The 25704-nt window shown below is 37.4% G+C and overlaps 1 protein-coding gene across 5 annotated transcripts in view; it reads right to left on the reverse strand.

Annotated features, from left to right (window-relative positions):
- The window catches only part of LOC114871724 (TWiK family of potassium channels protein 9-like), a 176960-nt gene that overhangs the window by 95040 nt on the left and 56216 nt on the right, over positions 1-25704 (reverse strand). For all 5 annotated transcript variants that reach the window (XM_046288107.1, XM_046288106.1, XM_046288105.1 and 2 more), the window contains one exon: positions 14348-14395. The gene's annotated coding sequence lies outside the window, so the exon portion shown is untranslated. The remainder of the gene's footprint in view (positions 1-14347; positions 14396-25704) is intronic.

Raw genomic sequence — 25704 nt, forward strand, 5'->3', positions numbered from 1 at the left:
TCATTTCCTTAAATGCTTGCAGTATTTGATGCGAATTTGCGATCATCTTTAGAATCACCGATAGAAGAACTTGAAATATTTCAAAACCAAAAAGAATACCTACTTGTAATAATCTACCCTTAAATTTTACTGTATGGAGTACTTTTTTAAAAATATCCAACTTTATAGAAGCACTAAGTGTATAAAGAAATCTTGTGAAATTTCCAAAAATCTGTTCCATCAGCCTTATCCTGGTACTTTAATCCGATCTCAGATCACCGCATTTCTCTTGGATCGTCCAATAAAACCTTTCTCGTTCGATCTAGCACGATAAAACGTATAACGATCAAGCATCGAGGACTCTTTCTCTCTCATCTGCATCGAGGAGGAGGCAGTGAAACCAGGATGGTTCCACTTTTCTAGAGGGAGTTGGGGTTCGTAAAGAGGGTCGTTCCTTTGACGAAGGTAACTTGGCATCGACACGTAGTCGTCGTTAAAGTTCTGCTATGCCTCTGATAAACTCTGGTGGAATGGCTCGCGGTGGAGGAACCCATAAGGATCCATGGATATTCCTCTCTAACGGAGATCAGCCTCGCGAGAATTATGGTCCATTCGTCGACGGTTGGTGAAACGGGGAGGCTTATCCAACGACTGGCACCTGTCGCTTCGGGAATAGTTGGAGAGCCAGGCTGGCTGACGATGAATAGTGACGCGGTAGGAGTTCCAGTTAAACGTAGTCCACAGGACCGTACTGGAACGGAACACCTAATTCCCTTAATCAGCCACGGAATTCGCCTCTGTCCAGTGCTACCGTTCAACGCTGCTAAGTCTCTTAGCAGTAGAAAGCAAGAGAGAGAGAGAAAGTTCCAGGTACTCGTTCAGGCGTTAACATTTTGTCGGTCCAGGGAAAGGTATTACTTGGAGCGAAGACATCATTGGAATTGGATTTTCAACGAGCTTTTCAGAAATAGTCTCTGATAAAATTAGCATTCATTTGACCGATTTTAAGTTCCGAATAAAACAGTATTTTAAATAAAAAATCAATTCTCGACATCGCAGCTACCGAAGTACCGAGAAATATTATTCCTTTTTTCAATTAATTCATTCTCAAGATTAAAATCTTCCATCTGAAAAGCAAATTCCTAATCCCTCGATCCTAGCACGATTTCCTCGCGCTCAAAAATAAACCCCTAAACCTTGAAAGCAATGCATGTGTAAGCAACGCGGCTCCACGAGGTAAAGGAGGATTCAGCGAGCAGAAAACTTCCTGAAAGAGTCTCTCAAAGGGCTAAGGTTAGAAGCGTGCTAATAAAGAAAGAAGACGTTTTGAAACGGGAAGAAGGAAAATAGTTCGGACCGCAAACGTTCGTCATGTCGAGTAATAGCCGGGTAAGACTTTCTAAATGTCTGTTTCAGGAACTTGGTAACGACGAACTTCGACTGGAAGCTCGCGAGCCACATATTCCTCTAAGAAACGGGACTTCCGTTTCGGAGTAGGTTAAGGTAAGCACTTCAAACGGGCTGCATCGTTATTACGGATTTAAGCGAACGGCTAAAGAAAGGGAAGCCGAAGAGAGGGCGGAGAGGTTGGCTAAAGGATCGAAAAATAAACGCCTAAGAAACGGGTCTGGCTGTGCCAGCAGAACTTTCTGCTGCAACGCCCCTGCAGAATTAAGGAGACGCAACTGGGAGGGGTGCAGGAGTTAGGGTGGATCATCAGAAACCGAGTTTCGTCTGGTATACGTGAATGTTTGATAAAGTTTGCTACGGAACCCGAAAGACAAAAATTTTAAAATTTTTATCATTTTTATCATTGCGCCAATTTGACCCTAATAATTAAGTTGGAAAATTGAAAGCCTAAATATAAATAATAGACTTTTCTCGAATTAATATAAATAATTTAAAGCTCACAAAATATGTAAAAGAAATTGGAACAGTTACGAAAAAATTTAATGTCTTTTACTTTCTTCTTTTTTTCTGTATCCTTGTCACGCTTGATAGGGTAAAACAGTTGAGATTGTTCTGAAGGGAAAAACACGTTAAAAGGGTGTCGCAAAGGAGACGACGTTGTTCAATTATTGTACATCGTGAAACCAAAATGACCGTGTACGAGATAAAGGAAACAATAGCACGGTAATAGAATAATACTGTTTCTCGGTTGCGAAGTAATCTCGGATTAATCTCAAGCTCAGGTACGAGTTAAGTGGTTTTGTAATTTAATTACGTTGAGTGTATATTCGTTAGTTACCTGAGAGAGAAATTTTTTCCTCTTTTACACATACATGCATACGCCCTCAAAGAGGCTGTTTCAAAACCTCATATGTGTAGTTAACTAGCATTGAAATCTTTTTTGAATCATTCCAAAATTATTTTCCACTCTTCTTCTGGATCTTTTTCTTTTTCATCTTTTTCATTTTCAATAATATTGCAAATTTTCTTTTCTTAGTTTGGAAATATCTAGTTGAAACGAATTCATAGCAGCAAGTTGTAGTGAACGTGTTAGAAAAACAAATGTCGCACAGTTAATAAACTGGTGCGTCCCGTTGTAAAAGGGAATCGCAAGGGTCCTCTCAACAATTCGTCGATATATTTATCATCCTGACCGTATACAGGACAATGACGAATAGAGAGCTTTTACAGACGATAAATGAACTCTGCCTACCGACTGTCTCGTTCATATTAATTCCAATGACACTTCTGCTACTCTGCTACCATTTCACAGCTACCAATGAATTTTTTAGGGATATTATAACAGTCGATAGTCTGCATTCAGAATACAGAAACTGTCAAACGAATTTCATCAGCATTGTAGAAAACTAGAGAGCGAGAAATAACATCGTTTTTACCCCAGATTGATCGCAAACTCTATCGAAATGAACATCGTCGGTGTTAATTGATAAATTTTGTACAATGCCCTCGTTGATATATTACTTTATCATTGGGATTCATGTTGAAAATTTTCAATTCGAAAAATTTCACGACAAGATTAATTAAATCGCATCTTTAATTAAATTCAATATTGCTAGTTAGTGAAACAATAGGAGAAAGAAAGAAAAATGTTTGAAGAAATAAGAATGGAAGCCGATATAATTCATTAATATCCTTTATATTCAACCGACTTTCCATTGTCCTTGTACGGAGAAAAGAGTGGAAGGGTTAAAAAGGAGCCGAGGTAACAGCGTAATTAATGCCGCAAACGAAGAACAAGGCGTTTACAAGAATGAGAAACGAGGAAAGAACAATCTTCGTCTGACCTGATTAGTCCCTTAGACAACATCGTTTATCTGCTTTTACTTCTGTTTGAGTCACCCGCTTTCTTTCCTTCCTCCTTTCTTTCGAACATACCTTACGACCCTCTAAAACTTTCTTTTTCGTTGGAATTAAGAATCGTCCGTGAAGATAAGCTTCCAAGTAGTTCAATGAAATTTTTATCGTATATCCTATGTTCAAGTGATTACAATTTTCCTTGTCAAATTTATTTTTCGGATTAAAACCTAGAATAACGCTGTAAGTCACAAATTCAGCAAATCTAAAATAAATTGAAATCTTTTATTATGTTAATCGGAGGGGAAGGTGGGGGTGTTAATATCGAATTAAAAGTTCACTATTATAGATCCTAAGGAAAGCGCCATAACATAAAGAAGTAAGAGAAATGGTGCGGAGAATTCGATTATTCCACGGTTTTACCACTTTTTCGACTGCAGTCGTGTTCGGCTAAGGAAGCCGGAAAAAGCTAGACAAGCAGCATCGACCGTGAGAAATAAGGAAGTTCCGTCTCGCGAGCGGAAAGACGTGGAAAAACGTGTACATAGGCGGATTTCTGGACTGCCTCCAGTGACTGCTGGATCCAGACTATACCTAATGAATCCCCAAGAGTTTCCACGGAAGATTAACGACGAACGTAACGTTGCTAAGACGGCGAAGAAAGTGGTATAGCGAATCTTCTAATGGCGTGTGAAACGCGCGTGATTTCTTTTCAAATAAATAACAAAATTTTATAAATTACAATTTTCAATACAGATCAGCTCTGCGTCGATTGATAATCTTTTGTCATATTTATTGGAAAAAAAGTCAAACAGTCTTTTATGTTTCTATAGTTTTCTTTTCCTCTGCCACGACCGATTGATAAACCTACCAACACAAAAGAAAGCGTTCACAATCCTCTGTTCAGTTCTCGATTCGATGGAAACCGCTTGCAGCCAGCCGGAATGCGTGATAAGAACAGAAAATGTGGTCTTTCAGTACGCGGAGTTCGGTTATCATCCAGATAGAATTGTGAAAAGGTGGTCATTTGGAATTTAGCATGCAATAAACGATAACCGATTCCATCTTGATATCGAAAGGTATACCTATTCATCGTCATGGAGAATCTTGAAAATTCATACACTTGCGTAAGGAAGATTCGTATTTGGATGCAATACGGTTAGATCTAGGTAGAATTAAACACGCAACATAAAACGGAAAGGCAGACAACTTTGTAATCCCGAACAATCGTATTCTTTCGCGCTTGTAAGGAACCGTCTGCGACCAAGAACCGGGGATAAGAAACTTGTTCGAACGCAAACGAGAAGTTAGTAAGTTTACTTCCCAAGACACGAATAATTTTCGTTCAAGTTCCAGCACCGTGGAAATTCAAATTCGAATGCGTCTCCCCTTGAAAATTTATTTGCACCACTTCCGTGTCTCTATCTCTTCTTCCCATCTAGACGTACACATTCATTAATTTTTAAGTATATTAGAATGAAGAATATAAAAATTGCAAAAATAAATCACAAGTATTGATCATTTGAATTTAATCCTTGAAAAACCATGTTACACTAATCTTGGGTGTCTCTCCAGGGTCCGTCATCCGAGAATTAATTTAAAAGCTAATGATAATTACTAATTACATACCCAGTACAAAAGCATATCTGTTTGTTTTTAATAAAAAATGTTTAAATAACAAGTATAATTTCAATAATATTAAAATTTGTTTCTCTTCGTCGATAAATATTTGATTTCTTTCTTAATCGTCACGTAAAATAGCACAGAGTCTAAGCCCGAATAACTTATGTTATAGGGGTTATAATTGCAAGTAAAAGTTGAAATTAATTATTCTCTTTGTCCCCGCAGAACATGTCTCAGTGTTATCAGAAAAATTTATAGTCCAGCTTTACCGAGTACAGAGCAATTTAACAAGAAGAGATAACCACGAAAGAAGTTGCCGAGAAAAAGAGTAATTCGGGCACAGTTTCCTACATTAACGATTTCACCGCAACTCGTAAAAAGAAAGTTCAACGTCGGAACACCGTTGCATCCCCAAACGATGATAAATCGATCCGAAAGAAGCGGAAAGGACCCGTGTAATTATCGCTTGGCAGTTGCATCGAGCGAAATTCACTGCTTTCCGAAACGTGCTATGTTTCCTAATTAATTAATCCTCTAAACTTGGTTCGCACTTCGATGTACTATTCCGAGTGAAAATTACAATTGATCGGAAAAATAGAAAGAAAGAAGAAAAGGTATCTTTACTTCTGAAAATCCACGGTCGTCTTATTAAAAACTTTTTCACAGTGCAAATGTGTAAGAACTTTTAAATAATACAGAAATACCTGTTTAAGACATTCGTTTCCAAAGAATTTTCCTCCTTTCAGATCGTTTAATATAAAGCGAGAAGAAGTTAACATTAGAGGAAATTAAATTAAGCAGGGGGTTTCGAAGGATGTTCGTTGCAGTTCAGAACTACATTATTTGTGCGAAAAGGAAGTAAGAAAGTTCGTCTTATTAATTAAGAAACTTGAAAGGCATTGTCGAGATTATTAAACAGTAGTTTTCCTAGCCTTTGCTTATTAAATTCAGACAAGAGAAAGAGATAATTACCTGTTTTCGTCTGATCTAGCTTATGAACGCTTTCTTCGATCCTTACCAGTTAGAAAGACATTTTAAACGGACAAGTTAATTAAACGAGTAACTTACGTTCGCATTAGCACAAATTAGACAAATAATTTTGAGAATTTGTAAAACTTTGAAATTTTTCCTTATCACCCGGAATTAATAGAAAAATTTCTTCTTTTTCTTTTTTATTGTCGTTTCACCGAAGTTCTGGCAACGAGTAAGAAACATGATAAATCTTCGGGCTTACGAATTGGCAGTTTCGAAAAAAGGATCCGGCGAAAAAATAAAGTTTCGAATGAAAAAGTGTAAGCATCGGCTGTTTTCAATCCCGGCAGATTTCACCGGTCCGAATAAATAAATCGTGGCCAACGTCGAAACTTTAAAGGCATCTCACAACGTTCCGGCATTACTGGAAGAGGTTTGCTGAAGAAACGCGCGGAATGCCACTTACCCGTTCAAGTACCAGCAAAGTCTCGTTCACTTTCCGAACTATCGCGACTACGCGACCGTGATAGAATGTTATCCATGCTTTTCGCGATCGTTTTCCTTCAGGAAGTACGGCAGTTTCGTAAATCGGCCTAGCTGCGCTGAAAAATTTCACTTCTCGACATTTTTCACTCGCCCAATATGCCTTTCATCCCCTCCGGCTAATGCATAATACGCCTTCGTTCGAATACTTTCGAAAAATATTCAGGAAAGGTATTAAAAAACATTTTACCATTTTATTAACATAGTTCAATAAATTTCTAGTAAATCGATATGTGTAAAGTGAATCTAAACATCGCGATTCATTTCCTGGAATTAATGTCCTGGAAACAACGTACGTTTGCATATTCGTTTCGCAATAAAACAATTTTGATTTGTATATTGGATTGACCCGGGTAGAATCCGTGATCGTTACATGGACAAAACAGTCAACATTTTTATTTATTACTAGGACAGAAGCTTTGTTAGAATTTTGTTTGAATCGGTTCGCCGACGGCCTGACTTCCGGCGGAGTTTCGACAAAGCTTTCCAGCAGCGCAAACCGAATTCCCTTGTAACAAATCCATCGACATCGACGGTTCCAACGGCACGTATACCGCTGTTGGTTGGTTTCGAACTTAGTTTCGAGCACGTTCCACGTATAACTTTAAAGTAGCCGCTATTAATATAGGGTTCGCTCGTTTTTCAAATGGTTTCCCTACCCCCGCTCATGAAAGTCGCGTGGAGCGTTTCGGTGCGTGGAAATGAGAGTTTGCGAATGTTGAACGTGTATCAGAAATTATTCGTCACGTTACTCGACGTGACTCGTGGTTTCCGGTATAAATTTTAGACATTAGTTTCCACTAACGTAAGAATAGGGGCTCTCTCCATGGTCCGCCGACCGAGGATTAATTAAACGTCAATGCTTGGATATCTTCTTTCAGGTTAAAATCAAATTTAATTGGTAAAACGAAAAGACAGTTGGAGTTGAATGACGTGGAAGAAAGTCAGCTTAATCGGTAAGGGATGAAATCTACGTAGTACGGTGCCAAAAACGTCGTACTAGGAAAAAACTCGACGTCGCGACAGCGTCAAGCTTTTTCCGCACGATATCCGGGAAACCGGAAACGGACAGAACGCACGTACAACTCCTAGCCAATTTTTTTTATGGACAGATAAGAAAAGAGCGACGAGGCGATAGTGTGTGTCACGAGAAAAATGAACGAGGGAAGAAGAACGTTATTCGCAGACGACAAACTTGACTGACTGAGAAAATGACATTATTTGTAAAATCTTCGTAGTTTACAGCTTTGTTCGATGATGAATAGTTTCCAAGATATTTCGTGAATACGTTTAAATAACATATCTTATTCACTGTATAAGGGAAAAAGCGACAAAGCGACCAACTAAAAGAAGAAAAAACAGCATTGAATAAGCGGATGGCTGTAAATCAATCGAACGTGTAACAAGCACGACCCAGTTTTGGAAAATGCTTTGAAGAAAGCTTTGTACTATACTCGGCTTCTTTCGTATTCCTTGGCTGTAGTTGTTCTTTTGAATCCATTATACTATTCCTCTTCCCGTGAAACCTCCACTATTCGATACAAAAGAAAATGCTTAGTTTATCATACCACTGAAAATGTTGTGAGAAACCCTTTAAATTTGGAGCAAAATAAAAATTTTACTCTTCAAAGTGAACAAAAGTAAATAAAAAGTAAACTCCTAATTAGTTGTAAAATATTAACTTTATTATGTTTAATTGATTCGTTCAAAACTTACGAATATTTTTTGATGAAGAAGACCTCAGAAGAAAGATCATTACCTTTTTATCATTGAATATATTTTACCTTCGATAAAATATATCTGTGACCCAATTAGTACGAGAAAGGTTAACGAATTAATGGGATTCGAAGCGTGAAAAATAAATTAATTCTCGAAGAAGCAGAGGTCGTTATTCAACAATTAACGCGTTTCGTTTTCTCGATGATCCATGAAAATAATTGGTTGAATTCGTTCAATCCTATCGCGTTCGAGGACTTAATTTTTTTATCTCTGACGTATCACAGACCCGAACATAATTAATACATACCACTGCTTGCTAATTAAATGAATATGTGTCATTATTCCGCGGGTTAATCACAAATGAAAATTCAAAAGAATAATTTATATTAACAAAATTCTATTTTCTATAGACTTCGATTTTCAGAAAATTAAATTTTTTAATTCTCTAAAATATTATGGAGACCTCCACATATAAATGGATATATCGTGAGCAATAATTACTTAAATATCATGGTGTTTGAATATTAATACGAGCCACTGTAGTTTGATTAATCGCGCATAAATAAAATTGCTTTGATTGGGCCGATCCTTTGCAAGAGAAACGATTCGTTGATTGCGTTTCACGAACAACAACGTTCTGTTCTGTTTTCAAAATTATCAGCTGCACTCATCTGGGCGGGGGCGTAATAAATGTTAATTGAAATATCGTATTTTCAATGGTACATATGTACATACGTAGTAGGACTTCATTTCATTGCTTCACGAGCAGGTAAACGTTTAATCAAAATTTAAATTTCACGGATGAAACTTCGGGTGGATTTGCAATGCACAGCTCTACGCACTGATGCACCCTAAAATCGGTAAATTTTCAAATTTTCATTCGTGCCGTGAAAAACACAAATATTTATGCCTATGGGAAAATTCCTCTCGGGACAAAAGTGTTCGTTATGTGAAAAATTCTCGCCCAATTAAACATTTCAATTGTTTCACGGTATTTTCGACTGCTCTTGGTTAAATTAACTAATTACACGCAGATTTTTGCATTTAGTGTCAAGTTTCGTATATTCATTTTTTTGAATTATTCTTTTCAGTGAATTCATGAAATCAACAAGAAAATATGAATTTTCCTCTTTTCCAGTATACACACAATTTAGAATTAATTTTGCACTGCAATTTGTAATATTTTTATATTTAATTTCCAGTCCAATTGGATGTGTACACGTTTATGATGAATTTTACGAAGGTATAATTTCAATAACAAATATTATAAAGATAATATTATACGATGTCTGCAAACAAATGTACAATTTTAATAAATCACGTGAAATTTCACAATTATTCATTTACTCTCGAATTTAATGAAATATAAGGTACAACTAAATTTAAATTTTTAATTGGCATCCATTGAACCAGTCTGAATATTAAAAACTAACAAAAGAATTAATTCTGGAAACCTTTTGAAAAAAGTTAATGAATATTTCTAGAAAGATTTCTAAAGATAAAAGTCAATTTCCAACGGCAGGGAATTTATTTAATTGAACTGTGTGAAGGAGATTTCGCTGGACAAGAGAATTCTTAGTAAAGTTTTGTTTGGCAGAAAGAGGCCACATTGGTAGCGATAAAGTCGAACGAACATTGACAGACGAAAGGGGCGGAAGGAAAATTTAAGAAACGCCCGCAGGAAGAACAGCCAAAGGACGTAGCTTCTCCTCGGTTCCCGACTCACGTCTCGAATCGTGGTGATCATTTCACGGGGACGTGCTTCCGGTCGCTGGAGTTCCGCCTAGCGGCACGAACAATTCCGCACACGGAATGTCGTAGCCTCTTCGACTGCAGTGCCAGCAACGTATCGAGCTAGCAAGGAGCTCTGCTTGCTCTTTCCAGCGTTTGCAATTCTCTACCATTCGGTTTCAAGCTGATCCTTCTATAGTAACAGTCTTGCCTCGTTTACGATTAAAGGCTTAATTAGACTGACAATGAACCGGCGAACTAACAAACATTTTATACTCATTTTGTCTACACTATTCAGAAGTTTATCCCTTAACAAAATTTAGAATTCATGAGTTCTATGTAAAAATTTCAGTATGCCAAAACTGCTATTATTTCTATCTAAAAAGAATTTAATATCACATCCCTTCCCTTTCTGAAAAACAATTTTGCATATAACCTTCTTTCCCGCATAATCAAGAGTTTTTTAGTATTCCTATTTCGAAACGAATATTAAAATAATTTCACATGCATTTTTCCCCTTTCTCATGCACGTGAACTAGTTTTCAGCACAAAGCTTTTGCATTCAAAGTTCCTGAAAGTTAAATATGAAACTGTATTAATATACTCCGAATTTCACGTAATGAACACGCGATCCTAGTTTTTAAACTGCGACAGACCCTATTATAATTACAATGTCAAATTACAATATTCATCCGAAAAGTTAAACAAATATTAGACATAATTAATTTTGAACTTTCATTTCGAAATTTCCCCTTTGATGTATAACAGAGTTTCGAAAAATTTCTCAGGGCATATTGTAATGAGAAATGAGGGGGATCAAGATAAATCAGGAGCCGGTTACATCGATAACGAGCGGAATCGCGAATATAGTCAGCGACAAATTCACTGGGAATAATTCAAAAGTGGACGCGTCAGCCATGGGCGGGTGGCACGACGGTGTGACGTTATCGCGGCAAAATTAAATGTCAAATTAATGGAATGATAAATTTGCGTCGTCGAACGAACGCGTCGGCGAACGGAGGCCCAATTTACGGTGCATTACCTGAAATTTAATTCGACGACAGTCGAAACGCGCCAAGAGGACCGATAAGAGGATGGAAGCAGAGGATCCGACTGATAAGGGAACCAACCTCGTCTGCTTCTGCCATTTCCGTTATAATAATTCAAGGGAAATTCAAAAATTCTTACAATCGCACGAAGTGAGAAAATATTTCATCATTTGTGATAATTAGAAAATTCGAAATTATCCTTCGGTCATTTTCTCCGGGACTGTACAGAATGAAAAGATGAACACATCAGGCAAGAAGAGGATTAAAACGGAAGAACAAATAAGATAAAAAGATGAATATACGAAAGACTGAAAGGTGGAAAAACGAAGATAGATAGAAAGAAAAGAGAAGAGAAAAAGGAAACGGGAAGCAAGCAAAGGGAAGCATAGAGAAATGGAATAGCGAGAGGAAAAACACGAGATGAAGAGAAGAGGAAGGTAATTCAGAGCGCAGAGATGTTAAGTGTCTGACGTGCTGATGTATAACCATGAAATCCTCGCGATTTCCTTCTTCCAGATTCCGTAGAAGTTTAACGGTATGGTATGAAGCTGTATCGTCGATTTCCTTGTTTTATTAGACGGTTACCAACGTTTCCGCTGGCGTGTTAGCTTACATTAGGTATAAATGTTCTTAGCACCAAGGTAAACGAGAAAAAGTATGCTTCTTATAAAACGTAACAAGGATTCAGAATTTTATGCTGAGAATAAATCGTTTTAATGTACAGGAGTATATTTCTTCATTTAGAATTTAAAAAATTATAAAAGTGAGATCATTAAAATTGCACCAACGATATTATATAGCAAACTGAAGCATTGTATTGTGAAAAATTGATTTTGAATATCCTTAATAATTTGTTTGATTACGTGGCTGACTAGATATTGACTAGTACTACTGCGGAAACTTAAATTTACCCTCACCGCGGCAATATAACGAGAGACTACTGTAATATTAATATTAGCTGTAATTTTGGAGAGATCGTACGACTTCCAGTGTAATGGTAAATGCAAAAATTGTAAACTGCGAAGTATAACAAGGGTTTTGTTCCTCTAATTCCAAGTGTATCATTTCCCCAGTGGCTAACGCCATGGACTTAAATCTTCTTTCAGCAGAATGAATGAGTTTAAAGTAGAAGCTTCCCAAATGAAAGCAATCGAAATTGCACAAAATTATTGAACAAAAAAAAAAAAGCAGGAGTTGACCATAGAGATGAAGAACGAAGGGCAGGGATGATGAAAAGGAAGGCAGTTTGAAAAATCGAGGCCAAAAGCAGGCAACTTTTGCCGCAACCACGCGGCCAGTTGAGTGCGCCCATTGTCGGCGGATCTGGGTCAACCCGGACCGTACTTCCGGTGTAGGTAGAAGGAGAAAGAGGCAGTCGAATAAAACGTTGAAGGGAAAAGAAAGGACGAATGTAAGAAACGTAGATGATAAGGGTGAGAATAGAAGAAAGAGCGAGCAGATAACGTCGAGTCAACACCGGAAGGACCGAACGTCGTCGCTCATCGGCTTTAAGGGGTTGCTTCCTACCGAACACAACTTGAACCGGAGGAATTCCGTTAGGGGAAACGTCTTAACCCTTGTAATTGCCAACGCTGCGTGTAATTTCAACTGCTACTTCCGCGATGAGAGGCTGAAGATAACGTTTCCTAATAAACGAGCTTCTATTGTGAGCGTTGATTGAAATTAATTAGAAGCATGCACTTGAAAACATGGAATGAGAGATATGGATCAAGTTTCGAGGAACTTTCGGATAATCGATATATCTTGTCGATATTACTGAATATGCGATGGAATAATAATTATTATTGACAACACACTGTTCTCTTAAAAAATTTTCATGTAACTTTAGTTTCTCATAAAATATTCTACCATTTTTAATATAAAAAATGTGCAATATAAAGTAATTCTAACTTCCAATAACCACCTATTCTTGTTTCTTTAATTTATCTGTTATTTGTCTCTCTTTTTAAAATAAACAAAAATCTACATTTTGTATAATAATGGAAATTTATAGTTGCAGAAATCCAAACGTAAATTTGTCTCAATTTTGATGCTTCAAATGCAAAAATGTCGCATGTTCCTTCACTTCAGCCATCGGATATCCAGGCAAAGTGTAAATAATGGGAACGGAAATGCATCGACAAGATATTGTAACGTCCATACGGATATTCGACATCCCCTTCAACCCTTGGGAGAAGTTAGTGTCGCTAATATATAACAATTGGCAATTTAGAGGATCATCTGGGAATACCACGTTACAAGATAATTAATGACGATAATCATTAATAAATTTTGACCAGCATTGGCAAATACCAAGATTTCCATTTGATTTGATCTGAATGGAAATTAATTTAAAAATTAAATACCACATTTTCTACGAAAGTTTAACTTCATGCAAGAGGAAAAATGAAAATTAACGTGACATCGATAGCATGCATAAACACGACGTCCTTCAGAGAAGCAACGAGGCTTATTACGTTTACAAGACTCTGTCAAAGAAATATTGTTTGCGATTAAACTCGAGTTAAAAGCTTTGCTGTCTTCAAAGCGGAAAATTTACAATCGCTGAACGTTGAAAGCTGAGTCTTTGTTTCCAGTACAACGTAAACGCGAGTGGAACATCTTAATTTCGAAGAAAATTTATCTCCAATTTTTCTTTGAGATGCTGCAGAGAATTAAAAAAAAAGGCAAATCAAGAAGCAAAATTATTTACGATGAGATTAATTAAACGAAATTTATATAAAAATAAAAATTTCTGATTACTGTATTTAATAAAACTTATTTTCAGCATGGACCGAATGAAATATTCCCTTATTATATTCGCAAAATGATTATGGACTCGTGACAAGAAGTTTGATGAAAGCTATCCATGCAAGTTGAAGGTAACTTCGAGGTCCAGAAATTAACCTACTTAAAACTACTAACGACGGATCGTAATTCTTGCTTTCTCAAAGTAACGCCCTTCCTAGTGAATATAAATTTCTTCATTAATGCGCGTCATGCTTGCGCATACATTGATTAACGCGAGCGTAAAGCCAACAGAATGGCCCTGCTGGAAATTTTTATCTCGCGAAAACTATAACGAAAAATTAAAAAGTATCTCTTCTCGTATAATAAAAACTTTCAAAACATTATATAATTGTTAAATTTTTTAAACAGAGGTGAAATCGTTAATGATTCATGAAATAACGCGAGAATGGTTTTAATTCGAAGCGACAGTCGACGCGTTTCATTATGCAAAATTAAAGGAGTTCGTTGGTCACGGTTGAAAAACAGAAAAAAAAAGAAATTCCTTCACGCAATGTTTAACGGGCGACAGGCTTTCCGAAGGAGGTAACGCGTACTACTAGTTCCGGCATGGCTCGAAACCACTTTAATGTCCTCGTTAAAGTCCCAGCCAGTTGGAGGCGACCCTTTATGAATTAAAGCCTCGTTACTTCGCGAAATTAAAAACCTTGCAAACTTACCATTCCGCCAGTCCATTAATCCTCCCTGCATGCAGCTACGACAGCGATCTGAAAAATCATCAAAAAAATGATCGGTTAATAAAAATCAAGTCATCGAACGTCAGCAGAAAAATGAATTGACAAATGGATCTATAATAATTAGAAATAGCCGGTGTTAAACGCGAATTCGTTCAGCATGTGTAATAGCCGTCGGATGCGACTTAATTACACTGCTAGCCATAAAGCTGCGCTGAATCATTGTCACAATCTTCCTCGATTTACGTCGCGCGACACCGCGACCGATGAATTACCACCGTCCATTCCTATCGCATGATTTACAGGTCAATGTATTTTGCATTCCGCTACCGTGGACGTTGGAGAAAGCGTGAAATGGTACACGCTAATCCTCCGGTTCAACCGCTCCCATCCATACATTACTCCTTATTTGTACGGGTGTGACAAGTGTCCAGCCACTCTTTTTCATTATGCCGTTTCAGCATTGTCGTTTCAGATTCACGTGTAATCGTTTCACTTTCCATAAGTGGATCATAACGATCGCAAATTTTGATTTAATGAAAACTTCTGATGATTTTGAGTGAAATTAATGGAAAGTAGGGTAAATTATTTATCCGAGGATCGAATTTAGTTTCCTCGTATATTTCAGCAATAAATAGTTTCGTGGAATTTGCATTCTGAAACCTTAACACTGGCAAACTTTATCCAATATGTCGGGGCTTATATTTTCGAAGCAGTAATCTAAAGTTGTGCAAACATCAGAGACTTCATCGGGTAATTTTTGCTTACCTTTGCGAAAGAATTTCAAAACTTTTCCTCCTCGTTCCACGATTACTTCTTCATTAACTTTTACGTAACATCGATCGAACAAAGTTTTCTTTGAATATAGAAGTACTAGATTATTTCGAATACTCTGATAAATTCATAATTGTATAAAGAATTGTAAATAATAGCTTATGAATTATAATGAATCTTAAGATATTATCGAACCTAGCTTAGAGAACGTAATATGTAACTCAGTGAAATAAATTCTAACTACCGACTGTATCAGAGAACAACTACATCATTAATTACCACACAATTACCATTAATAATTGATAGTTCAACCACAGTACAATTTCTGCGGTGTAGTTTATTATTCTGATTAACAGGACTCTGTGATCAATAATATCGATCCTCGGATGGCGGACTATGAAGAGACATTGCATTTCATATACCTTTTTAAATTTCCAAATAATGGATAATAGATTAAGTTCTGCCACAAAAGTTTGATAAATTTTTAAGAAAGATAAATAACAATAAAAATTGCAAGCTACAAAAATCAGCAAAGATATTTTTTATCAACTTAAACGAGGAGGTTAGTACCTCACACAAATGGATTATGATACCCTGTAGCTTCTAACGTTGTCTATTACAGTTTACCTTTGCTGTCTGTTTACTTCATTAATCTCAGTTTCTAGTTTAGTCGACAGTATTGTTTACCTTCATCCCTTGTTTACTTCATTAATTCTGATTTCAAGTTTATGTACTCGTGTGGAAAAAAAAGAAAAAAATTCCAATTTTTCATGCATCCTATTTGATTCTGTAATGATTTTACTTAGACATACATGGCATCATTGAACAACCTAGTAATTAAAAGTTTTCAACACAGGCTTTTGATAATTTTCGATGGGTCTATTAAATTCACGCCCGTGTAAGTGATCCCTGTAAGATCAACGCGATCACCTGTGAATACAACCTGCTAAATGATCTGATGTGTTTGAAGCCATGCTACCAAGGATTAAAGCGTTTACCATGTTCGATCGTGTATACACTAGGCACGTGTTAAGCGGACTTTGGTAATTAACAGAATACGCGGAATTGATTAATTATACAATCCGAATCATCAGAGAAATTCTCAGAAAGAAATAATTAATATTTTGTATCATATTTTGCAACAGTCTGGAGAAATTATTTATGAAATGAAAATCTGAACGACAGCTTGTTTCGTTTCTGTCCTAATTTTAAAAGGAAAATATCCGTGTCTGTAGCACAGATTTCCACGGTTGAAATATGGCGAGATTTTCTACAGAGACAAAGCTAGGAAGAGCGAAGGTCCTGAAATAACAAGAATACGATTGCTTTGGACGGTCGTGAAATAACAATCGTAAGGACACACTCGACAAGCTTGGGCTGCGCCTTAAATCCTGCAGACCCAGAAATATCTGAAAAGCAGTACGTTGAAAGAGCATAGCAACTGATGAACAGCGGTACCTTCCTTTGAAAAAATTCTAAAGAAATCAAGGCAACCTTGCAAAACCCTAGCGAAACCATGAGACTTGAAACAATATTTCATCTAAGGAAGATTTGCATATTTTTAGAGAAAAATATTTTTACTTCACTTTCAGTGCTTTTGTAATGTATTCTGTGAAAAATATAACTTCAATAGGAAAAGTAAAATTTATTACGTCCACTAATGTACGAAGAGAATACACGTACAATAATTAGAAGTACTAACGTGCAAATGATTTTCAAGTATAATTGAAATGGTTATGACAAGCTTCTAACGATGCTCAAACGTGCAGGACTTCGTTCCATATTAAATAGGTAAACTTTGCTTAGGAAAATATTTCTACAACTGGAAAACATTAAAGTTAGCTTGGCCGCTAATTCAGCTAACACAAGCGTTTCGAAAACATTTTCAATTAAGTTCCGTACAACACGAGCGAAAACTTTAATTTTAATTAAAATTGTAAAAAAAAACACACCACTGTGTACTACCTGTTAACAACTTTACCTACTGTTTATATCAAAATTTCTGCTTTATCGTCAAATAATATGATAGTCACAAACTTTTATAATACACTGTTCAGAGTAATTAGAGGTTCTGTTGCCCTAATGAATTTATTGATTGTTCAAGTAATTTTTTTAATGCTCCAAACATTAAGAATAGAAATCTAACTTGTTATAGTTGTATTATATTAACATTAATTTTGTATAATTATAAGAAAAATTAAAATATTGTTTCAACAGAGATACTAGTTTCTAACAAACTATCATAAGCTCTTGTAACGTTCCATTTACCTCGATTTTCCAAAAACCCACAATTCAGTTACAAACTTTACAACTCCTCTACCTCTAACACAATTATGTCAGAACTCTAAAATGGTCCTACCATTTGCAGTTCCCTACTTCTCACTTTATCCTTCAAGCTTCAATGACTATCTATGTTAAAACAATTTAATCCATAACATAATTAATTTATATCGTTGACTATTATCATGATACAACCTAGGATTATTCTAAGAAACAGGAAGTTATCGAGCCTCAATGGTGAAAAATGTCAAGTGGAAGATTGTTATGAAATAACAAAGAAGACCGGAAGAAACAAGCTTAAGCAAGGAAAATTGAGGAAAACTCATTGCACTCATTTTTCATCATAGGAGGGAGTAGAGCGTAAATTCAGTTCGGCGAATGGTCGTCACTGTACAGAAATTACAGGTGAATGAAGAAGAAGAGAGAAAATAGAAGTGAATAGAGTCGTCGGATGGTGGAGACAGCTGAAAGTGGTCTGTGGTATTCCCGCGCTACGGCGAGTATTTTGTTTCAGGACGGTCGTTATCAGCGGAACTGTTGTGTGTTTGTTTCATCGCTCACTTTAGGCGAGACTGTTTTCGAGGCATCGGTTTTGTTGCGGCCTGACACCGAGCGCGAACGCCAACAGTTACGCTTCGCTCGCTTTTCCTCGTTTTTGTTGCGAACCGGAGGCTCTTGTATACTCGTCGACCGACCACCACTGTTCTGACCCCGCAAAAACTCTGTCAATTGCGGCGATCAACTCCATGGAACCTGGACCGCTTGGGAAACTTAACGATATCGCATTTAATTGCATCGTTTAATTTTTTTTTCTTCTAATCAAATTTCTTTTGAGGCGAAGGGTTCCGCTTAGGTATATCTACCCATAACAATGCTGCATTTTAGTGGGCTTGAATGTGTCAGATACCATTAACGAATTGATACATTAAAAATTTTAATGGCTGAAATTTTTCTTTAAAATAACGAGGGAACCTAGCAAGCTGCAGTAAAGATCCATCAACGGATCCGACGTAATATAGCTCGCAGCTGCAGCATCGCTAAACTTCCAGGGCGACATCCAGCCGTTATTATCAGCTACCTCGGAGACAGCGTTGATGTACAATAGGGTGTGCTGCTTCAGGGTGTCGCGAACCTAATCGCCTCGTAATAGAGCTTAACTATTTTAATGAGCAGCTATACCTGCCATGGTATGCTCGCGTTTTCGGCCATCTCCTTCTCCTTACGCGAGTACACTCAATTCACCCAAATAAACTACCCTACCTACCGAAACACAGTGCGTCAAATTAAACCGGCAAACAGTGGTTAACATTCGACATAGATTCCTCTGCGGCATAGCTCGACCGCAGTCTTTTAAGATTCAACACGCAACTGGCAACGGTTTGGCTCGGTGAATTTGCAACTGCCCTGTTTATACCGTTCCCGACGTCGTTGCTGTTTGTTAATTATACAACGGGCTGTACTAAGAGAACGACTGCCGGAATAACTTAAAGATAATAAAGACAGTTCGTCGTGGAAGTTTCTCTTACGCGTTGAACAAGAGGATTCCGTAGCATGAATTCAACTTTCAATAAAATCCTGTATCGAAATTTGAATGAAGTGTCTAAAGCATTTTACGAGAAGTCTAATTAGGAGATATGTAATCGTTCAATGATTACATGAATTGCAGTGTAATTGAGAGTATAGTACAAACGAAAGTATAATAATTCGACGAGTATAAAATTGCTAGAAGTATTGTTTTATTGATTGTATATAAATTTCTTTTTAAATACCTCTATTTTTATCGATATTTTATAAATTGGTATTTTTAAAAGTGCTTTAACGGTTGGGTCGATCAGATTTCTCGATATTTCAATTGTACTCGATAGCAACATCAATATTTGCAATTACATCCAACGATAGAAACATCGACAGAAACCGATTGCATTCAAGCGATACACGAAACAACGTTCAAACTATTTGAATAATTGATTTCGATCGTTGTCAAGCTAACTTCTATCAGTTTTAAACTAATCAACGATGAGATGTTCAATTTCCAAGAATATCTCCGTGAAAATTCAACAGGATTCGTTTTACTTTCTACGGGCTCCAAGTGCCATTGTTATTTAGTTAGAAACTACAGAACGGATTTAAATTGCGACGCGATAAATAGCTACGGAGTTTCATATTTTCTTCGCGAGATGCAGATTTTCTCAAGAATTTGGATATGTTCTAACTTCCGGAGTGTACTGCTTAAAATCCGTACAAACATTATTCCAGACTTAATTAAATGGTAATTGTTTAATGAAATTAAAATGAAGAATGTTTGTACTTCAATTTACTCCTCGCGAGTAATTCTGCAAGTAGTATAAGTAAACCATTAAAGGGTCAGACATACAAAACGATTCTAAAATAAAATATATATTTGAATTTACTAACGATGGAGTATTTTTTAACGTTTCTTAAAAATCTCTTTTCTTATCTCCTTATTGTCCAGGAGTCGATCTTTACGGATTCATATCGAATGCCGAGCACAACACGGAATAGTCGGACAAAAGAGAGGGTGTGCTCTCGGTCGAATGTACCGTCAAGAAAGGTGCATTCGAAGGCGATAAACGAATCGTAGCAAACGCGATGTAATTCGATTTTCCTTCGTGCTCGATGAAGCGGTTTTCTCGTCTTTCTATTGGACCGTGTTTCCTGTACAACGATCTGTGTACACACCGATATCGACCCTCTCGTAACTCATCGTTACGACCTACCAGAGAGAAGATAACTCTAAAACTCTCGTTTATGCTTACGCGACCGATTTGCCTGGTGAATCATGGGTAATTTTGATAAACACTGGCTGAGTGTATTCCCGCGATAACAGCTTTGATTGGTGTACTTTTACTGCCCTGATCGATCACGTTCATCTGCGTTTACACCGTTTGTTAAACGCTGTAAAAAGTGAGAATGGAAAAGAATCGAGATTTTTTAAATCACTTGTCTCTGAAATCGTCTACTTGTACTACTGACGCTCTCCATCCTCGCCTCTGTAATCGTTTACTTATACTACTGACGCTCTTCATCCTCGCCTCTGTAATCGTTTACTTATACTACTGGCGCTCTCCGTCCTCGTTCTCTGTAATCTTTTACTTATACTACTGAAAGTATTATTCTACCTACAGAGTTTTTATTCACCACAATGTAAGCTCTCTCTCGTTAGTGAATTCCACGTTATATTTTATTCTCAAGCACAAAGGCCTCTCTTTCTTCTTTGTAATCGTCTCTTGCGCGTAATTCTCTATTCATTTACGTTTACCATTTAAGGGGTTAGAGCGCCTTAACCACATTTGTATTTTATAAATACCTTACATTTCGTTACTTAAATTTTGAAAAGATAGTTATTTTTGAACGATCGAACGGTAATAAAGAACTGACGGATGTGAATGTGGTATCCACAATGGAACAACAAACCATCTTTGATATCTTCCGCTTCGCTGTATCGATGCACGCGAACCAAAAGAAGCTTACAACTTGTTAGTATCTTCTGCTGCTCTGAATAGCAGAGAAGAACTCGGAATCAAGAGTTCTGATACGTCACTGATACGTTCATAATGTATCAACAATACGGAAGAACGGTATCGATGAAGCTTTTCAATTCTATCTTTGATAATTCTCTCATCGATTCGTTCGGCTTGCTCCATTTCTTTCTTTGAAAACGGAAGGAAACCGGTGATATTTGGAAAAATTTGACGCGAACAGAATTATTTAACTCTAGATAATATTCAAAATTACCTTTCGATTTTTCTCTGTTAAAGTTTGCCTTATTTCAGTTCTCTGTTGTAATGGTAAATCAGAATCATCGCGATAACTTCAGCGAATCAAAAGCAATAAAAAATTTTAAAAAATTGTTCAGGTGAAATTCGTTAAACTTTTTCCCAGCAGCCATCGTGTAATTCGTTACACGCGTCGGTTATTGTTATAAACAGGATTCACAGTGAAATTCGGTTGGAACTGGTAAAAGTTCGGTAACGTGAAAGGCGAAACAAAAAGTAAATTGAACGCGGAAACGTGTAGAGGTGTGGAAGAGGGGTGGTGGTTTCGGGGTGTACACCCGAGGATTGAAAGCTCAGAGATACGCTGATTTATAAAATAGCCGAGTAGAACCGACGCTGTTCTCTACCGTTGTTAATGGTTCCCGCTAATTTGTATAAATTGCCATGAAATTTATGTTTTTCCGTCGGTTCACGACCGGGGAACGCTTTATTTTACCGAACGAAAACTCATTTTCCCGGTACACAAGCGGTTTTTCTGTTGCTCTTGCTTATCATTTATCACTGTTCTACCGATATCAGTTTATTAATCAAATGAAACGCTAAAGAATCAAATTATATAAATCAATGATAAAGAATTTCGAAGCATTAGAATTTTTAATTTATAAATTTCATATCCTTCTTTATTTAATTTTTCTCATACTCTATAATAATAACTGACCGTATCTGAGAAATTTTTTTTTCGACGTTTCAGTTTCACCAGAGACCTAAACAACAGCGTCGTCTCGAAAATAGAGAATTTCAGAAGCAACGTTAAAACATCAAAGCGAGCAGCGTCAGTGAAACGTGGCAAACTTTTCAAGCACGCTTCGCCTCGACCAGCGAAAATTCGGCAATAACATTTTAATTCACGGTACACGAACACGGGGCTGTCGTTACGCTCCCGTTCGTCGACATTTTAACCACGCCAACATGGCGGATAGCTGGGCGAAAATGAAGGATATGCACTCGTGATACAGGTTGCAGTTTTTCAAACCGTGCCTCCGTATGACAGCCGACGTGGCATCGCTTTGAAATTTATGTGGAGAACACGAGTCCACCTGAATTCACCGCGTATAGTAAGCTTACATCTACCGATGCATAACACACGTATACGTGTAGATGTAGGACCTTAGATGACGCGTATCGTGTATACAGGGTATCTTCAAAAGTTGCAATCATGTGTAAAATTTAATCATCCTGATTCAAAAAAATCCTAAGTCTAAATAGAAAATAAAGATCTAAATATTTAAACAAGGTTCGAGTACAGAATAAATTATTGCGTTTTGGGATAGAAATTTGGAGAAACCAATTTTTATTCTCCTATGACTAGTGTATCAATTTGGCTAGAAGCTTAACGAACACCCTGTATATATCAGGTAGCCAAGCGGTGGGTTGTTGGAGTATCGGTTTTGCATTTTTCAAGCCGATAATTTATCAATCTCGTCCACCCTCGACTCTCGTCCCTCGATCACCATCCCCGTCGACGAGCAGAGGGGAGAGAAAGAGGAGAGCGGTAGGGTGGTCGAATTCGACTAGGAACGATCGTTCCTGGCAGGAAAATAATGAGACTCTTTAAAGGGCGGAAGTTTTCGTCCGCAGGAAGAGCGAGTGGAAGGGGGGGGTATGGAAAATCGATTTTCGCACTTTGTCGACCGCGCTCTGTCGGCTCTCGTGTTTGTCCAGGATGAATTTATTCCCCGATTGAAAGGTGAAACGACGGAGTTACGAGCGGAACAAACGATTATAGATTTTTAATTGACTTGGGAAATTAAAATACTATTGCTTTGTGTACAAAGCTCGATGATTTTCTAGCTAAAGTTAATTACCCTTCGAACAATTATTCCGAGAAATTGCAGTTAAATTTTCTTCAATGTATCGTATTTCCCTGTACGCTTTTAACATTCTAATCGCATCTTTTATTAGAGGGCTGATGATTTAATAATTCTATATAGAAAAGACAATTTGAACAATGATCAACTCTGATACCTATCGATACCGAAAATGAGCAATTTTTCTTTTGCGAGTAATAAAAATCCAGAATTTCTCTGAAAAATGACAGAGTACCTCGGAAACCATTACGAAACGATAATGTATTTACACAATTCTTAAAGCACCATTTAACACGAAACGTATTATTCGTCGATATGAAAGCATTCAATTCCATTGGCAGAAGATAAATGGCAAGACTGTCCTTGCCGAAAGCCATTCTTCACTTTGGTCCAGCTTTCTTTTCCTGCCTGTTGTTCTCTGCAACGAGACAGGGATCTTGTTCCCTGGAAATAGGTGAACGTACACGAGCGTCTCGATTGGTGGAGGAAACGAGCCAGAATTCCTGGGGACAGATTTTTAAAAGGAAGTACCGTCACGATTGAACGGAAAATCCTGCACGGTAAAAGACGCTCATCTTGCACGGAACAGCGATCCGAAATTATTGGGTCATCGCTCATCGGCAGAGCCGTTATATTATTCGAAGGTGTGGCTTCGCTGCGAGCGTGTCTTGTTCCTGGAATCATTATTTAACTTCGTCCTCGGCTTATTCAGCAGGACGAAAAGCAGAGGATGGTCGATTGCCCGATCGAGCGGAAGATAAAGTTCAAGTAGACCGTTTTTAATATCCAGCCCGGCGTGTTCTAACGGAGGAGAAAAATCGATCCTTAAGATGAAAAATTTTGCTGTAAATATATCACGTATTTTGGCAATATTCAGAAGAAAAGAATTCAAAGTCTCATAACAGTTTGTTAAGAAAATCGTGAATTTCTAATACGTCGAGGGGAAGAAAAATGAATCTTTTCCTTCCTTTGAAATCGAAAAATGCACACGTAACTGTACACGTCTCGCGAGTTTCACGGAGAATTCTCAATTGCTTTGGCGAAACTTTAAACACGGTATGCAAGTTTCAACCGTTTTTCATAGTTAAGGAGTCGCGGACTGTGTTGGTCGGACTTTCAAGTAGTAAAGAAGTGTATAGGGTGAGCCGCACCGGCAAAACTATGCCAGTTCCCTGGAATACCAGAGATCTTTACGAGTCAAAGTATTTTTCCAGCCGGCTAGACCTTCGCTGGACCAGCCAATAAAATTTGATATCGAAGCATTCCGTTGATAGCAAGAATTTTCGATCGAACCCCCTGTATAAACAATTCCAATAAGATCCACTTCGACCAACCAATTTCCAGTTAACTTCTCTCTGCAATATAACATCCTCATAAATGAATATATGTATAAACCTAAAAATATCTGAAAAATCTACCTGTATCTACACTGTATATCGTTTGAAACGAATATTCATGAAGGGGTTAAGAGTAGAAGACATTTAAGACGATCAAACACTGGGAAGTTCGTTTATACGAAATACCATAATTGTCTGAGAAAATTCTATTCTTTCGTCTTTCAGGAGAGTTTGGACGGGCAAACTTGTTTCTAGCGTCGCTAATGGCACCCCTTATCTTATACAATTCGCGCCTTCCATCAGCCGCTCTTTTATACGATGCAAATCGCTTTTTTGTTCAGCTTCGCTGAAGGACGAGCCGGGAAATTGCTCGTGACCTCTTGAAAGGATTCCTCTGGCGAAACGGAGGACAAAGGTAGCCACGGTTAGATCTAGCCCTTTGTCGTGGGCCGATAATAATTGTCCCTCCGTAACTCGTGAGATGCATTCAGGAGTGCGTTAAAGTGTATCACGGTGTCCCAGTGTTTTACGTAAACCTTCAGCTGTGTAACGTCGAGATACCGAACCCAGAGGGAATTTATTATACGGCACCGGCTTCCCTTTGAACGGAAATTAAGATCTCGATGGCACTGCCAGAAGACTGTGACACGATTTCACAGGGTACAACGACGTGGCGGATGTAAATCGTTCAAATAACTTTATGAGCTACTGGAGGGAAGCACCGATGCAAAAGTTATGAAATCCTTCACACCTCTTGCAGATTTCTCACGAATCACCGAGGAAGAAATGCTATCACCATTTTTACCTTATTTTTTCTTAACCGAGGAAATTCTACTAGGTTTATACAGGAACTAGAAATTTTGCGAATAAAAAAGAGCCATTTTCCCTGATCGTCAGAAAGACTCATTCTCAACTGCTCGAAGCATCACTACCTTCGAATCATCGCAGGAGAGTTTTTTCGTTTTCAACGACGAGTATAACGTGGCTGAATCACCTGCAATTAGTGCCGTTGAATAGAACTATGGAAACAGGGACAACGGATTTTCGGTATAATGATAATTAGATCGTTTTGCACGTTTCGCCCGGTATACTCGTCCCCATTGATCGCGAAACTTAATTGCTTGGAAAAAAAAATTTCCCTCGAGCACCGTACAGTTACGTTACAGACTAATCACGGAACAATTACGTTTCTGTGCGATCTAAAATTCGAGAAAGTCGTGATTCATTTCTATTAAATATGAAAGAACGCGTGTGAAGAAAGTTGAATTGTTTCACTAACTTTTCTATTATTTAGAATGAAAATTCTTATCTTTGAGAATGATTGAAAAGAAAATTTAAAAAATATT

Source organism: Osmia bicornis, chromosome 12 (assembly GCF_907164935.1).
Source record: "Osmia bicornis bicornis chromosome 12, iOsmBic2.1, whole genome shotgun sequence".
In the NCBI taxonomy this organism is placed as follows: Eukaryota; Metazoa; Arthropoda; class Insecta; order Hymenoptera; family Megachilidae; genus Osmia; species Osmia bicornis.